Genomic DNA, 16,693 nt, shown 5'->3' with positions numbered 1-16,693 from the left:
ATTTGTGATTGAGAACAGATGCCTTAATGTTCTGGGACAATGCTTTGAGGATTGGCCAACCCTGGGGAGAGTTGCCACATCTAGCACATGTTCTGGACAACAAGCATGGATTTTTTATATATATTTGCCATTACATTTGCAACATTAAACTAGTGCCCTTTCCTGAAACACACACAGTGAGCATAAACAAAATAAGCTGAGTGGTTAAAAAGACTCTTCTTGCTAATCCATGCAAGAAGGCAACACTTAATTACATTTTCTGATAATGTACCTTTCATAGAAATAGGGAAAGAAATCAGTCTCCCAAATGGTGCAAAATCTTCCAGTGGCGGGAGAAAAAAAAATGTTGTCATTTCACAGCAAGGAGAGAGGGTTTCCCCCTCCCTCGTTTACCGCACAAAAAAGGCCAGAGTTCACATCTTTGCTGTGGAGCCACGCAAGCATCCATGGTTGAGTTGTTGATTGCAAGGTACATTTTCTCACCAAAGCGGATATAATTGTAGGCAAGTAATTATTGGAGCCTTTCAAACATTTGCTTCCATGTAGGAGGTGATTCCCATAGTGACATTACCTTGCTGTAGCATTTCATGCAAATGGGTAATTATAGGCTGTAGAAGCTGCCTTTGCCTACTGTTGCCAGAAGGAGAATCCAGATCAGGGCGCAGGTGTCCTTGCTTTCCAGCACTTCTGCTGTTGCTCATTTGCAGTCCTCTGACCAGAATTCCTCCTGCCAATTTTGTTACTTCAGATGTTTGTATAAATGAAGTGTGGAGCTCTGGCTGGGGCTAGATAAGCCCACTGGGCAGTTACTGCTTCCTTTTGTATCAACAGCTATGTGTCAGGTGTGAGAGGTGGCGTAAGCTGTGTGAGTCATGGACCTATTGTACCATCAGGAAGCATTTCCACGGTCAGTTGTTTTCCAGGGATGCTTCCAGGTGAGGCTTTTTATTGTGCAGTCACCCAGGTATCTTTACAGAATGTTACAGGAGGTCCGGACAATGAGGTCCTCAGTTTGTAATCCTCTTGTATTTTGCTGTTGCTGCTTCTTTTGTACCAGAAAATAAAGTCAATTAAAGAAGAAAAAGCAAAACAGCTGTGTAAGCTTTTCTGTTTAGTGGCACCAAGAGCCCTAGATTGGAGTAGGCAGGCTTCGGGTTTGTCGCATCTTCAAGCTTGTGGCTGTTATTAAACCAGAGAAGTATAGCTCAAGGGCCTCCTGCAGGCTCCCTCCTGCCCAGGCTCCTGCCTTGTCTCATTCCCCATAGCCTTCCTCCTGCCTTAAAAGACAAAATCCCCAGGAAAAACAAAGATGGATTGTGGTGGTGGGCATTGTGGTTGGCATAGTAACCAATGATGGGCAAAGTCAGGGGCAAAAGTGAATGTTCACCCCTCTGCCTCCCTCTCACCCTCATACACAAAGGGAAGCAGGCATTCACACATGCGCACTGTGAAGAGATTAAAAATTCTAACCAATTCCATCTTGGGCTGGAGGCCTAATGGTGGTGGAGGTGTTGTTATACCCTGTATACTTGTAAAATGCCATACCTGTGAAAACAGCACCTGCATTAATTTTTTGCTGCATTAGCTAAGCTTATGAGCATAATTTCTAATTGGTGCCAACTTCTTCTTTTTCCCCAGGAGATATGCAACTTGACCAGCATTTCAGAAGGTTCTCTTGGACTGGGTTTGGATTGGTTGATGAGTACCATTTCTATTATTAATAATAATTGTGTGCCATCAAATCAATTCTGATTTACTGTATAGCAACCCCTTTTCTGGGTTTTCTAGCTAGTGGGGATTTGAACCCACGTCTCCTGAGTCTTAGTCCAACACATTGTCCACTGCACCATACTGGATTTGGCAATTCTTAATAATCATGTGCTGTCCAGTCAGACTTATGGTGACCCTTCTCAGGGTTTTCTAGGTAGAAGAATACTTAGACATGATTTGCCATTCTCTTCTTCTGGGGCACCCTGAGGCTGTGCATTACTCAAGGCCACACAGGCTGGCTCTTCTGGAATGCACAGTGGGGAATCAAACTCCCAACATCTGCTCTACAGTCAGATGCAATCACTATTACCAGGGATTAGACTATATACAGTGGTGCCTCGCTTAACGAGCGCACCGTATAACGATTAAATCGCATAGCGATCCGTTTTTTCGGATCGCTAATGCGATCGCACAACGTTGTTCCCATAGGGAAAAATTCGCTTTGTGAAGACCGGTAAGCGTTTCGCTTACCGATCTTCGCAAAATGACCCCTGCCGATCAGCTGTTCGGCGGCCAAAATGGCCGCCGGAAGCCGGGAAATGGCCTAAAATGGCCGCCCGCAGCGTTTTCGCGCCCTCGTTAAGCGAGGCGAGGGCGCGAAAATGGCTGCCGGCCATTACGAAGCTTCGTTGAACGGTGAGTATTTGGCCCATTTGGAACGCATTAAACCATGTTTAATGCGTTCTAATGGGCTTTTCTGTACCGTTTAACGATGCTTCAGCATAGCGAAGGTTAATCCGGAACGGATTAACCTCGCTATGCGAGGCACCACTGTAAATACATAAATGGATAGAGTGATGGACTGGGACTCTGGAGAAGGGTTCAGATCCCAACTTGGCCATGGAAGCTGACTGGGGGAGTGGAATTGGTTAAAACACTGCTTAAATAACTCACTTACCTTGAAACCCCTATTGGTCAGTTCAGACTTGAAAGCACAAAACAGACACAAAGTACATAAGCGGGCAAGTGCAGAGCCTGCTTAGGACTCATTTCTACAAGTGTTCAGCCTGTCCTTCTATCTACTTCAGCTGTACTCTGTGTGAACTCAGGAACCCTGTTGCGTGTAGGTATTAGCATAGGCTAGTTAGACCTTATTGTTTCTGCTGAGGTTATTTCCAAACTGTTTTTGTACGTTGGCTTGGTTCTTTGGGTTTTTTTTTATAATTCTCTCTTTAATCTGGCTTTCCCTCCCCTATTTCTTCAAGAAATTTCTCCAGAGCTTGTGCCTTTATTCAGAATGTGGGTTGGAGAGTTGATCCTAAATCCACCCTGGATGCCTTGTTGCCCAACACAGCTATTCAGTGAGGTGGTGGTTCTGCCCTTCTGTGCTGGTTTTAGCTCTGAGGATCAAGTGCCTTGAGACAGCTGACTCCATTTATTCTGTCAGGCTTTCCTAAGTGGTAAGGATCCTTAGAGTGCAACAGGAAGTGAACTGTGGGACCTCCTTTGGTCCAGGCCCAGCTTGGGCAGCTCAAGCTGATCACCTCAGGAAGTAAACTGTAAGCATTGGGGAGTTTGACCTTTCACAGACCTTTTCTCCCTAGTGTCTTCACACACAAAAAATGGAAGCAAGCATAAGTGATATGGCTGAAAGTAGTCTGAGTCTGGGGGAGAACAGTATCATTCTTACCCTAATGGATGAACAACCACAGTGGATTCTTGATCCTGGAAGCTTCCTAGGAGCTGCAATTCACATCTGCATATGTCTCATGCCCTCCCTCTCCACACACTATCAAGCACACATACTAATTTTTCCAAAAGCAGAAGTGGATACCAAGTTATTTCTTGATTATTTTGTTGTTGTTGTCGTTGTCAATTGGGAGTATTCGTGGTTGTCCACACAGCCCCCAAAGCATCCAGGAGGGGACAGAAAGTTTGTTCCTAGACCCCCCCCCAACTTTGAAAATCCCTCTTTTAAATGAATGAGAGTCAGAAATACTTGCCAGCACCATCCAAAGCACCTAGAGATCTACAGTACATTCTGAGCTCCCTTTGCCTCATCCTTATTCAAGTCTATGACCCTGACTTTTAAGATAGATATAAGGAACATCACTAGTTTTGGATCTCAGAGCTCCAGCCTACCACTGGCTTCAGCATCTCACTATATTAATTCTTCTAAGAGTTTATTTTCCTACCATTGCCCGTGTCAATAGACTAAGATCCAGTGATTAGCCATAATCAATACACATAGGACCAGGCTCCTACTTTCGCTTCCAGCAATCTATTGCCCATGTGCACTGGTGATATCCACATACAAACATGTTAGTACTGGAAGTGATGGGTAAGAGGACTCGCCCTACAATCCTGGACACATGGAGAGAGGGCATCTTCCTGGAAGTCTTAAGGCACTATTATAACATGGGTCTTTCTGATATAGGTTGGCCTATTGACATAATTTCCTCTACACATTTCTCAGATGACGGTCCCAGTGGTTTCAATGGGCTGTGTTTCGGTGGAATGTTTACTTTTCTAATCCATACCTCTTTTTTTCTTCTTTAAAGGGGATTCAGCTAGGAAAATGCATTGCTAAGGGACTGGCCATTTTTATCATATTGATATATTTGTTACAATTATATCACTCCTTTCTTCTATGATAAAACGCAATGGACGGTATCCTTGAGTTTCCCAGATGGCCCCTATCCATATATTGGTAAGAATCAAACTCTCATTTGGTTTCAAACCATGGCCGGGTGGGTGTTTGAGTATTAGATTCTATTATCTGTTTTTTCTCAGTGAAATGTAGACGCCATTTCTTATCTTGAACTAATCAATCAGTTTAAGCCAAAATTGGAAGAGAAATGCTAAACCAGTGGCTGCCCTTTTCTTAGATTTTTAAATGTAGAAAGAACAGGATTGTGAAGTCTAGCTGTAAACCTCTTCCATTTCATAGAAAATATAAAATCAGGGTCAAGTAACACTAGTATGGAAGCATTTAAATATCATTAAAAGGTGAGCTGCTAGTATCTAAATGCAGTCTTGCAGCACTAAATGCCCCAGAGCAAACCTCACCCTTGGAAACACTGACTAAATCAATATAGGGAAAGAAACTGACAATATTGGTTTACAAATATTTGCTGTCAGCTAACAAACGTGACATGCAGGAATATCATTTTCATTCATTTCAGGAATAAATAGAATATGGATATTGCTGGAACAATGGAAGGCAACCTTGGTTTCCGTATTGGCCCCGTTCACAGATCTTGAGCTGTGACTTATTCAGCAAATATATATATATATATCATGTTCTGAGTAAACTGGATGCCTCAGCACTTTATTAAACTTCTGAATAAATCGTCTAACTGCTAGTGCTGCAACTCATCTGATGTCTGTTAGGCTTATGTTTTCTAATGGCCATTTATAGGTTCTTTTCAGGGGGAAATTATTACAAAAAAATTAATTTTGCACTGGATGACTCTCCAAACTTTATTGACATTTAGGTGTATTTAAATTATTTGTCTATTATTTGGAGGTTAACCACTCACCACAAAAAGATGTATGCCCATTTCCTGTAATTCAGTGGACCTTGTAACTCTGCTATACAAACTCATCACATACAGATGACCACTTCACATGGATACAGCTGAAGATAATCAGAAGGTAGTTATAGGAACTTATCTATAGATATTGTTATTATTATCATTGTATCTCTAAGTTTGTTGTGTTTCCCTTTGAGCTGTTTGTGTATGTGTTTTGTGTGTTTTATTCTTTCTTATATTCTTGGCATAATTAAATTTAATAAATTAGGGAAAAATTAAAAGGTGGACTCTTCATCAGGCTGTGCATTGCAGAGGAACAGGGGTGGGGAAGAAACACAAGTGAGTATTGACAGATAGTTGAAATTATTGACTTAAAAACATCTAGCTATGCAGTGGAAAAAATTCAGGGACTTGCAGAGCAGAATTAGCTCCCTGCAGTAAACCACCCCTTATTGTTAATTTTCCTCAGCTGACACTTACTGTCGCAATAATTCACTCTGAGACACTGGTAAGAGAAAAGAACACTAATCTACTCACTGTTCTTCTTAGATCAAAACAAACAGCATTATGTAGAAAAATATTAACTGATTACATGAAGAGAGCTTAATTGATTCACTAGCTGCATACTGACTCACTACACGGCTGACTGCATGACTAACTGACTACAAATTCTAACTGTGTGAAAAAAAGGTGGGAAGAAAATTCTCAAGTGGAGAGGCATGTCTCTCTTCAAAATCTGAGGCAGACAGGAAACAATTGATTGCTGCTGGATTGATTGGCAGTCATCCAAGCTCAGAAAGGTCCCTCGCAGCTAAAACCTCTTAAAGGCAGCATATGAAGGTTACTGAATTCCAACAGTGAGAACTCACTGAGTGACTAGCGGTTCCTTTGTCTATAGAGATGGAGACAGATGATTGATTGTGCACCACCCCACAGCTGGACCTGATTCTTCCTACCTGCCATCTTTATTTTGGAATTTTAACCACAGATCCTGTGGCTGCAACATCTAACTCCACCCCACCCTAAGCTCTGCAATGTTTATTCTAATAAAGAGTCTTGCAATGCTCAGAAGTTCACTTTTGGGGATATCTTAGTGGTCTCATTGTGGTTTGGGATGTTGCACATGAATAACAGAGCTGTCTTCTTGCTCTCAAAAATACAATTAGCTTTTACTGAACTTAACTCTGTATTTCATGCTGTTATTTTTAACACAGAAATAGGGGGTGGGTGGGAATTGCTTTTGTAAGCTGACAGGCTGATGCTCCAGCTATCAAAAGAAGAGGGCATATCTAGTGCCAGTGGCTGTACTTCCTTACCAAGCCTGCTGCTGCTCCCCTTTCAGCACCTGAAGCCTGGACAGCTCCACAGTTTCAACAGCCTAACAGAAACAGCCTTGGTAGTAACGGGAGAGATTGCAATGTTTTATTGAGCAGGAAAGGAAGAATTTGGGGGAAACAGTGACTAATATACCTCTTCCCCTCCTTCAAATTACACCTACTGGGAAGTGAGGAGCAGTCCCTCCCTCAGCCCCTATAAACGATCGGCCTGATGTAACACTTCTTAAAGAATCATCTGTTCGTTACTGTAGGTTTTTTGGGCTCTTGGGCCATGTTCTGAAGGTTGTTCTTCCTAACATTTCGCCAGTCTCCGTGGCCGGCATCTTCAGAGGACAGGAGTCAGAACTCTGTCTGTGCTCTGTTCTGACTTCTATCCTCTGAAGATGCCGGCCACAGAGACTGGTGAAACGTTAGGAAAAGCAACCTTCAGAACATGGCCCAAGAGCCCGAAAAACCCACAACAACCATCAGATCCTGGCTGTAAAAGCCTTCATGAATGCAGTAATCTGTTCCTTAGATCAAGAAGACAAGGTGGTTTGAGGCAAATGTCTTTAGGCAGTACTTCCTTCCTTCACAGCTCTTGCTGGGCTGGAGGATCCTCTTGTGGCAGATCCAAGAAATACATCTCAGAAATCCTTTGTTCCTGTGGGGTCACCAGCAGCTGAACATCTTCCCCTGCTCCTTCCAGCAGGGAAGTTCTACTGTAGTTACAGGAGACTTGGCATCAATCTTAAGACAGCAGCTCTGAGCTGCTTTTTGGAACACTGTGCTTTAATAGGAACTCTTATATCTTTGTCAGGTAAGCTTGGAAAGAAGAGTGGCCTGCTTTTTTAAGAAGAAGACAGAAGAAAGAAAGAAAAGAAACTGATGTGGCAGAAAGAGTTTTGAAAATGTTCCCATTAAGTCATGCCTCTCCGAAAATGCATAAAGTGCTAATTGGGTAGGGATTTGCCAGTGCAACTGAACACAGAACATTCTCCACTGCAGCATTTCAAGTGACGTCCAATGATATGAAATCTCTGGAAAAGAGTACCCTGCTCTGTGACAACTGTTTCACTGATATAAAATAACATGATTTTAAAGTCTCTGAGTGCTGATCGTTAATGGAGGAACCTAAACCACAGAGCTCTACGTACTCTCTGTGTTTCAATAATCTCCAAGGGTGAAATATGATCCATACAAGAAAAGACCCCACACCTTATTGCAAGAGGGAGGAAGTCAAATATTTAAGATCAGGACACTGCAAAGACGTGGAAGTTATGACCAAAATCCAACTGCTGGTTCAGCAGAATAGACCCATTGAACCATTCAGCCCCTGAATCAATGGGTCTATTCTAATTGGAGCCAACACTGGGATTTCAGTCCATATAAAATAATTAAATGCCTTGATACATGTTAAGATTTTTCTCAGAATTTGGAAGGCTGGACTTAAGAGATCACTTATGGGCCATTAATGGTCAAGTGTCTTCCACCTGGAATTCTAGCTTGGCTGGAGGAGCCTTTGACATGATTTTAATCCAGCGGAGTGTGGTGCGTTTTATAATTTATTTAACTAGCAGGAATCCTCTTGACAATCTGTGTGTGTGAAAGGAACTACAAGAATATAAATTCTTCAAGGCAGCTAGAGTTTAATTTTTGGAAGCAATTCCTACATTTTAGAAAGAAAACCAGAGTTTATTCTATTTTATTGAGCTCTCGGCATTTTCAGTAAAAGTCAGAGTTATTTCAACACCAAAGGTAGCTACAAGTGGGAAAGTGAAAAAAAAACTAAATGCAGTGAGTGTCAGCATACTGCAATATGTTTTTCAGATCTCATGGAACCATCCACTTTTTGTTTGCTGCAGCTTCTTTCTGAAGTGCCTAACATAAGGAGGAATGTGCACAGGAACTGGCTCTCTCTTTCTGGTGCGGCCACAGAGGCCATTAGGACCAACTCTTTGCCATCATATCAGGAGAAGAAGAATCTATAAATAGTCTCCAGTTTTACTTACTTCGTTGTTATATTCTAAATGACCTTACATATGTGCTTTGGGAGCTGTGCCAGTAGAAAAACAAGTTAAAGACGCAACAAATCCTTCTTCCAGCCCTAAACTTCATTGGATTTAGATGACACAATTTGTCATTCAGGAGAACAAAAATACAAGGTAACACAGAAATAGCGATTGGCCAACAGACTTTGGAAACCTTTGGAAGTTTTGGAAAAGATCAAGCCCCATAGGCTACAAAGTGGCAAAGTGTGTACCATTTCCGAAACTACACTGACTTGTGTCCAATAAGGCAGGAAGTATGAAGCTGTTTGCCTCTCTTTGCATGTGCATGAATGTTTAATTGCAGTAGATTCAAAGAAGGTGTGCTTGGAATTAACTATAAAAATGCTCGGTTAAGGTAGTTAAAGGTTGCCGAATCTACGGTTCCTCAGGGAAATGAAGGGATTTGAGATCCAGGGAATCTAAGGCCACTTTTACTTTGCTCCAGAAAGTTCCTGTTTTGGTCTCTGATGATGGCAAGACCCTCACAGGGCTATGAAGGAGCCTCATGGTGCAGTGGTTAAACCATTGTACTGCAGCCAAAACTCTGCTCACAACCTGGCTTCAATCCCAGGTAGCTGGCTCAAGGTTCACTCAGCCTTCCATCCTTCTGAGGTCAGTAAACTGAATACCCAGCTTGTGGGGGGGGGGCAATGTATACCCTGCATAATTAACTTGTAAACCATCCAGACAGTGATTTAAGTACTGTGCGTGGAATATAAACAGCATGCTTTTGCTATGGAGTTTTATATAGGTATAATGAGGTTTCCAGGCTGTCTAGTATGAAAGAGGAATTCCCATTCATTCCCATCCTAAGCCCTTCTATACACTAGATGATTGTTAAGAAGATTGCTTACTGCAGGAGCATTTCTATTTAACATTTTTCCCTCTAAAGTGATTCAGCTGGAAATCTTCCTTGTGATAGATAGGTGGCCTGAGAAAACCTCTGGAACAGGCTTCTTGTGGCATGGAGGAATTTAGGGGGAAGAGGAGAAAACCCCAATTCTGTTGTTATTGGAATACCAAAGGTCAGTGTTGGATCTTGACTCACACACAGACAACGTTGTGATATATTGCCTGATTAAGACTATCATTTCATTACATACAAAGGAATGAAAGAACATCTTCTGGCAATCAACAACAGTTAGCTTGAAATTTGAAGTGGGAAGTTTAATTACTCCGGTTTAGCATGTATTACAAAGCTACAGAAGTAGGGGTGCTTTGAACCTCTTACTTCACAGTGTTCTACTCAGACCTTCCCATCTGGCAGTCAAACAACATGACAGAACACAGTATAATGTTGGCAGCCGTCTCCTCAAAATCTATTGTGATTTTGTGGCAGCTTTTATGAAAAGAGAGATGTGCTTTAAAGAGCTTGGAACAGACCTCATGGCAACCGCACCAGTGTTGTGCTGCCTTTCAGTGCAACTTCATTGCAAAATGAATAGACAAGAAGGATGAGGAGTGACAACAAAATCAAACTATTTAGGGGATAAACAAAGCAAGCACAAATGTTAGAAAGTGTCAGGAGCATGTCTGTGAAGTATACACTCTAAGAAAAGTGATAAAGCAATATATCAATCACAGGCTAAGAGGAGTCTGTTGATAGAGACCAAGGTCCAAATGATTTTGACAAGATCAGGTCACATGTACACTTAGTTATTTTCACCACCTAGAAGGTAAACCGTTGGTCAGGGTCATAAAAATTGCAGGACGAGCGTACATCAAGTTCATAGCAGATGCTCTATGTAGGCTGAACTGACTCATCATCACATAAGACAGGCTGAGCTCACAGAATTCCAAGCAAAGCTGAAATCAAGTATCTGCTAGTTAACAGATGCTTGCAGGCCGATGAAGAATCACTTTGATTAGGGGTGGGCAAAGTGTCTCGCCAATGGCAAGGAGCGCTAGGAGATGGAACCTCTGGAGGACCTCACTTAACCCAGGTCCAATTTAGACTGATAAATATTTCATTAAACAAAACATCATAAAACTGATATAATAATTAAATTTTATTCTATAAATAACTTGCTTTGCAGAACTTACAGAAAAGAAAACATGAGGGGGATTGCTAGTTACATCAAAATGCAATTTAAGTAGGAAAAATGCTTAAGTTAAGCATGCAGTTGGTCATTTGATTTCCTTCTGTACTGAAGTATGTTGACACAACCAGGGTGTGAAAGTTCAACCGTTCTTCACATATTGTAGTGTACAATCCATTTTGTTCTTCCATGTGATATCCTGTAGGGAAATTGACTTACATAGCTGTTTTTAGGCGTGCACAGGAATAAATCCCATAAAAGCATTTTTATAGAATTTTCTTCCAAACAAATATGCATGCCATTGATATGACGGCAACTGATGATGAGCTGATTCAGTGATGAAGAAGCTCCAACAACAGCTTCCTTAGTGTTTGCAAAATAATTTATATTACCATAAATATGTGATTATATTGCATTCCCTTATCAAAGTTACTTCTGTGTAAACATGTACAGGATGGTGCTGTCACTGTTATACTGATAATCTGGCGTACCTTGCAGGAAAAATCTATTTCATTTTGGACTACAGTCCCCAGAATCCCCCAGCTGTCATGGCCATTGGTCATTCATTGACTATTCTGGCTGGAGGGTTCTGGGAATTGTAGCCCCCTCCCCAAGAACTTTCCTAAATTCTGTGAATTGGTTCCAATAATGAAAATGTAAGCCACAGTTTATTACACACACACACACACACACACACACACACACACACACACACACACACAGAGAGAGAGAGAGAGAGAGAGAGAGAGAGAGAGAGAGAGAGAGAGAGAGAGAGATGACTAATAAAGGTTTTCGTTGTGATATTGGCATTTCTGCACAGTAACTTTATTCCTCAAATAATACTTGAGGAATAATACAAAATACATTGGTTGAAATCTTGTTGCTTAGTATAGTAAATCACAACTAGAGTAGGCTTATTTGAGTCAACAGAACTTACTGAAGATTTGACTCATCAAAACGCCAATGATTCAATGTCCCTAGTGTGACTTAATAAGCAACAAGATTTCAGTCATTATCTAGTAGGTAATGTATTATAGTGTCTATGTTTAATTAATTAGTTATGTGTCATCATGTCAGATTTGTCTTATGGCAACCCTTAACTCAGAAGTAAGGTCCTCTGTGTTTAACAAGGCTTCCTCCCTAGAAATCTCTCAAACAGATTTGTAATTTTCCTCTTTTCAAAATACAGTGTTGAAAATGAATTAGTTTCCTACTATCTGTGCTCCATTTTTCCAGTGTTAATTAAGAAACAAGATCAGGAATGTGGTATTTGAATCTTCTATAAAAAGCTTTATAAGAACTGGGTTAAGAGTTTCTAGAGGATACTTCAAACAAATTGGCCCTTTGCTATAGCAATGTAAAGCCTAATCATATTTCTGATCATCATGTTCTCCAGGAAACACACATTCTCACCTCTCTCCAGTTAATTTAAAGGCTAGTTAAATATTTAAGATGCTTGTGCCATGGCTAGAGCATCTAATGTCTCACATCAATTCATGTTTAATTTTCTATATCTTAAGTAAATCACTTCAAAGTCTGTTTGAATTAGAAGCTGATAATATACATGCACTTGATCCACAGGGAAGTCAACTGAATGTTATTGACATATAATTGACGGAGCCCTTCCACTGAGCCTTAAGAACAGAGGGAAAGAAACCTTTTAAGTACCAGTAATTAACCCTAGGGGCAGCACTTGAGAAAAACACATCCACCAAGACTGTGACCTAGCAGATGCTGACTTTCAGTAGTCCTGTTCCTTTTTTATTGCCACTTGTTTCAGATGTCCCGTCTCAGGCGTACAGCAAAACATTTGGTCAATAAATGAAGCAGGGGGAGGTAACCCAATATCCCTTTCCCACTCATATCCAGCCTCCAAAATGTCCTGTCATTAACAGCCCTGCTCAGTGCTTGCAAAACCAAGTCTGTGGCTTCCCACAGAGAATCAATCTATCTCTTATTTGGTCTTCCTCTTCTCCTGCTCCCTTACCTTTTCCTAGCAATCAGGTTACAATAGTTTTACTGGGGCATAAGAACAGTCCTCTGCATGTTTTCTTGGGAGTATGTCTCAGTGACTTCAGCTAATTCTCAGTAGGTCCAGCCTCACAGAGCAATCCTATACTCTAAGTGTGCAGGGATCGTGAGTTAGCGACCATGCTGGCAGACCAGTTCCGGTTTCACATCTTTATCCAATATGGGAGGGAATGTAAAAAAAAAAACTGCTTGGAAAATTCCACAGTTTAAAGAAGAGATCTTTAAAATCTGCTGGCAAGCTACTGTGCTCAAAAGAGCTTGACTGACATTTTGCCACAGTTGTGTGTGTAGATGTTTGCAATGAATATCAGGTCACACGAGCAGATTAAGCAACCAATAATTGAATGGCCAGCAGCCAACAGCCTCACAATGGGGGAATGTACTCTACTTGAGAACTGTAGATCATGTAATCATCATCATCATCATCATCATCATCATCATCATCATCATCATCTGCCAAATCAATCCTGACTTGCAACAACTCTTTCCAGGATTTTCCAGGTAGAGAATACTTAGAAGTGGTTCACTGTGCTCTTCTTCAGGGGAATGTGTAGGTTGCCCAAGGCTACATAGGCTGGCTCTTCTGGGATGCCCTGTGGGGACTTCCAGATAGTGGAGAGCACTCCTTTCAGAGCTGGGATCTGTTTCCACTCTTCCTCCCACTCTTAAGAAGGGTGTAGAAACACATTGTTTTAAAAACTGACATATAAGGTTTAATCTGTTGTGTTGTTTCGACAACTTAGTTCATTGTCATGGTTTTTAGGGTAGGGTTGATTTTATTTTACTTTCATGATTTCATAGTCAAATTTGGTTTTTCTTGTTCTTATTGTCTGATGAAGAGTGTAAGCCTTTTTTGGGCACTACTTTATAGTGGAAAGGGAGCATGTAGATGAAATAAATGCATAAATAAATGGTAACTAAGTCTTAAGAAAATCATGAATAAATAGCCCCATAAAGGTCTAATGGGACATGAACATACCCAGGGCCCCAGCCCTCCCTCATTTTCCTTTGGCCATGACTTGATTTAAAATACCATATAAATCAACAGCATCCTCTAAGCCCTGACTCTACCCTTCTTGTCATGCCCATCAGATCAAATCCTTGCCATCGTTGCAATTCATAGCCAGTTTGCCACCTTCTTGCTGAAGTCACTCTGCAGCCTCCTGGCTTAAATCATTTTGCTGATGAACCTACCAACAGCCTTAACAAGCCTCTCCTCCCCAGACACTCAGTTCCGGACTGGCAAGAGCTCTTTCTGCTGAAGGTGAGCCTCACTAGCTTGATTCTCCCTATGCCAAAGGTGAGGAACCTCATTCAGCCTTAGGCACAAATTCAGTTTGAGATGTTATCTATCGGTCTTTCAATCTCCTACCTTCTCCTTCTCCCTTTAGAAGGACTCGGGGATCTCCTGCTGAAGGTGGATACAGCAGAGGAGTGGGAAGAAATTCGTATTTGAATTTTAAATTCCTCCTGTCAGTGACTAAGGCTTAGGAGAAGAATTTCTGTGTTTTGGAATAGGGAAAACCAATATACAGTAAAAGGTAGCCAACCGCCAAACCATGGTGTTGTGGGGAAGGAGATGGAGCCCCCTAGGGAAGTCCAGAGGGCCAGGTTTGGCATCAGGGCTTGCAGTTGCCACCATCATCTTCTCTGGGATTTCTGCAAAAGATCTTCCCTTTCCTTTTCCTTTCTCTTCCCTCTTCTTTATCACTCATAGAATTCCCCAAGAAGCCACATGCTTCATCACAGCCATGGCTGTCTCCTAGAAATTGAGATCCAACCAATTCCAATCAGAAGTGTACTGTTGTATATAGACTCATCTCATCTAGGCATTTTTGAACGGCAAGCAACTCCTAAGCTAATCTCTCCAGACTGAAGCTCAATTAGTGGATTTTTTTTATTGTGTTTATTTAATTCTGTGAGTGGTAGGCACCAGATTGGGTATTGCTGCTCAGCTAATTAATTCCTAGTTAGAGTTCATATTGTTATAATGCTAATTCCCAAACAGTGGTTATTGTCAATATTTTTCGTTTTCAGTATTTTTAATTTGTGTGAGCCAGAGATATCTGCTCTGAAAAATACTGGGATTAATCTGTTAAGATGAACTACTCCTGAACATCAAAGATCCTTTCTATACTTTGTGCCATGCCATATGCAGCTTAGTATACTTGTTCTTATATGAAATATACCAGGTGAAGACAAGCAGACTCAGTGGAGAGACAGTGCCTATATGAAATACCGCAGCAAAGGAGGGGCATTTCTGCAATACCTCCTATGTATGGCATCAGTATATATGTATATCTTCTCCTTTGGGTATTGATACATTTGAAGACCCATTTTAGTCTCTGTTTAGGCTGTCAGACCTCTCCTGAGACAGAAGGAGGCAACAAGTAGCCTGCAGGTTTCTGTCTGTAGCTTACACACATCCTCACCAAATTTACTTCTGTGCTGAATTTTGGTGTTGTGAACCATGATGGCGGAGGTGAAAGAGGGAGGGAGGGAGGGAGAAGTGGCACTCCTAGTTTAAAAGTCAAATTGCAGCAGTGCCACTGCTATGCCCTAGGTGGAGTTAGAGAGCCCTGAAATCTACCCCCTCACCCAAGAGATATTCATCGCTGTTTTAAACAAGGTGGAGCAGCTGTCTTTTATCCTCACAAGAACACTGTGGGGTCAGGTAGACTGAGAGTTGCCCAAGGTTCCAGTGAGCTTTCCAACTGAGGGGGAAAATCTCGAATCAAGACTCCCCAAGTCTCTATCTATTATTCCATTTGCAATAAGCGAGGTTTGTGGGTTTTTTTTTTTTAATTCCAAGCTTCATTTCAACTATCATGTGTGGTTCCCCCCCCTTACTTTTAGGCAATCTATCATTTTTATACTGTATCTATCTATCTATCTATCTATCTATCTATCTATCTATCTATCTATCTATCTATCTATCTATCTATCTATCTATCTATCTATCTATCTATCTATCTATCTATCTATCTATCTATCTATCTATCTATCTATCTATCTATCTATCTATCTATCTATCTAATCCTAAACTTCATAAATCTTACTTGATGTCATGAATGATAAAGGCCAAGGACGTCTCAGAATTCCAGTACAGGAAGAGAAATTCCTGGATTACAGCTTGAATGAGAAGTACAGTGTGCTGTGAAGGAGAAGTGCGGTCGTACCTCTCATTTATAAGAAAACACAAAGCATTCAGAACATTGTCCAAAGTCTTTAGAGTGACTCTCTGTAAACAGAACCAGTAAATGTATTGAGAAAAATTACTGCCAGATATATTTTGTTGCCAGATGCTAAGGACAAGATGACTCTGCTCCACATACAGAAGCCATGTTAAACAACTGGAGTGGTAGTTCTCTTCAACGTGAGACATCAGCTTTCACTGTATTCGAGGGGCAGTGGGCTAATTTGGACAGGACACAAGGGGGACTTCATGGTAGACACAGTTCTGTCCTCCAGCATCTTGCTGCTCCAGCTGCTCCCCTCTCTTTCTTTACTCTGGCAGCAGAACTGGGCTGCTATGCTTTGGACAGCACAAAAATGAAGCAGCTACAAAGGACTAAAGATCAATCACAGACCCAACAGTTCAAAGACAGCTCCAATAACCCAACACTGGGCCACCATAACACACAAGGTCAGAAGGCCAAACAGAGTCCAGTGAACAGGAGAACAGTTAGGGACAAAAGCCTTGTTGTTTTTGTTGCTATGTGCTGTCAGGTCAACTCCGACCTATAGCGACCCTATGACTCCAAATGTCCTGAGCATTTTCTCATGCTCAGAAATGGATGCTGTTGCATACGGAGGCCCACTGTCATTGTTGAAAAGGATGTATCTGTAGGTTCAGTGGAATGCCAAGGCTTGCAGAAGAACCTCCCTCCCTGAAAACATAATAGGAGGCAGAGTGTGGAGCAGGATGTGGGGGATGCCTCACCCAAAATTTGGGGGAGGAACTGGCACAATCTATGGAAGGAAGTCCCATCAAATTGACCAGCAACCTT

The 16,693-nt window shown here is 41.5% G+C and overlaps 1 long non-coding RNA gene across 6 annotated transcripts in view; it reads left to right on the top strand.

Moving 5' to 3' along the window:
* The window catches only part of LOC110080677 (uncharacterized), a 32,356-nt gene extending 20,502 nt beyond the window's left edge, over nt 1–11,854 (top strand). For 4 of the 6 annotated variants that reach the window (XR_013543510.1, XR_013543508.1, XR_013543511.1 and 1 more), the window contains 4 exons: nt 1,639–1,669; nt 4,272–4,420; nt 5,240–5,367; nt 7,383–11,854. This is a non-coding gene — a long non-coding RNA (uncharacterized LOC110080677). Of the gene's footprint in view, nt 1–920; nt 936–1,638; nt 1,670–2,546; nt 4,421–5,239; nt 5,368–7,382 lie in introns of those variants that run through there. The other 2 variants (XR_013543512.1, XR_002300827.3) reach the window with 2 other exon arrangements.
* The last annotated feature ends 4,839 nt before the right edge of the window (nt 11,855–16,693 follow it).

This window comes from Pogona vitticeps, chromosome 3, assembly GCF_051106095.1.
Source record: "Pogona vitticeps strain Pit_001003342236 chromosome 3, PviZW2.1, whole genome shotgun sequence".
NCBI classification, from domain to species: Eukaryota; Metazoa; Chordata; class Lepidosauria; order Squamata; family Agamidae; genus Pogona; species Pogona vitticeps.
Note: the sequence above shows the minus strand (reverse complement) of the source record. Positions and strands in the feature narration are given on the sequence as shown.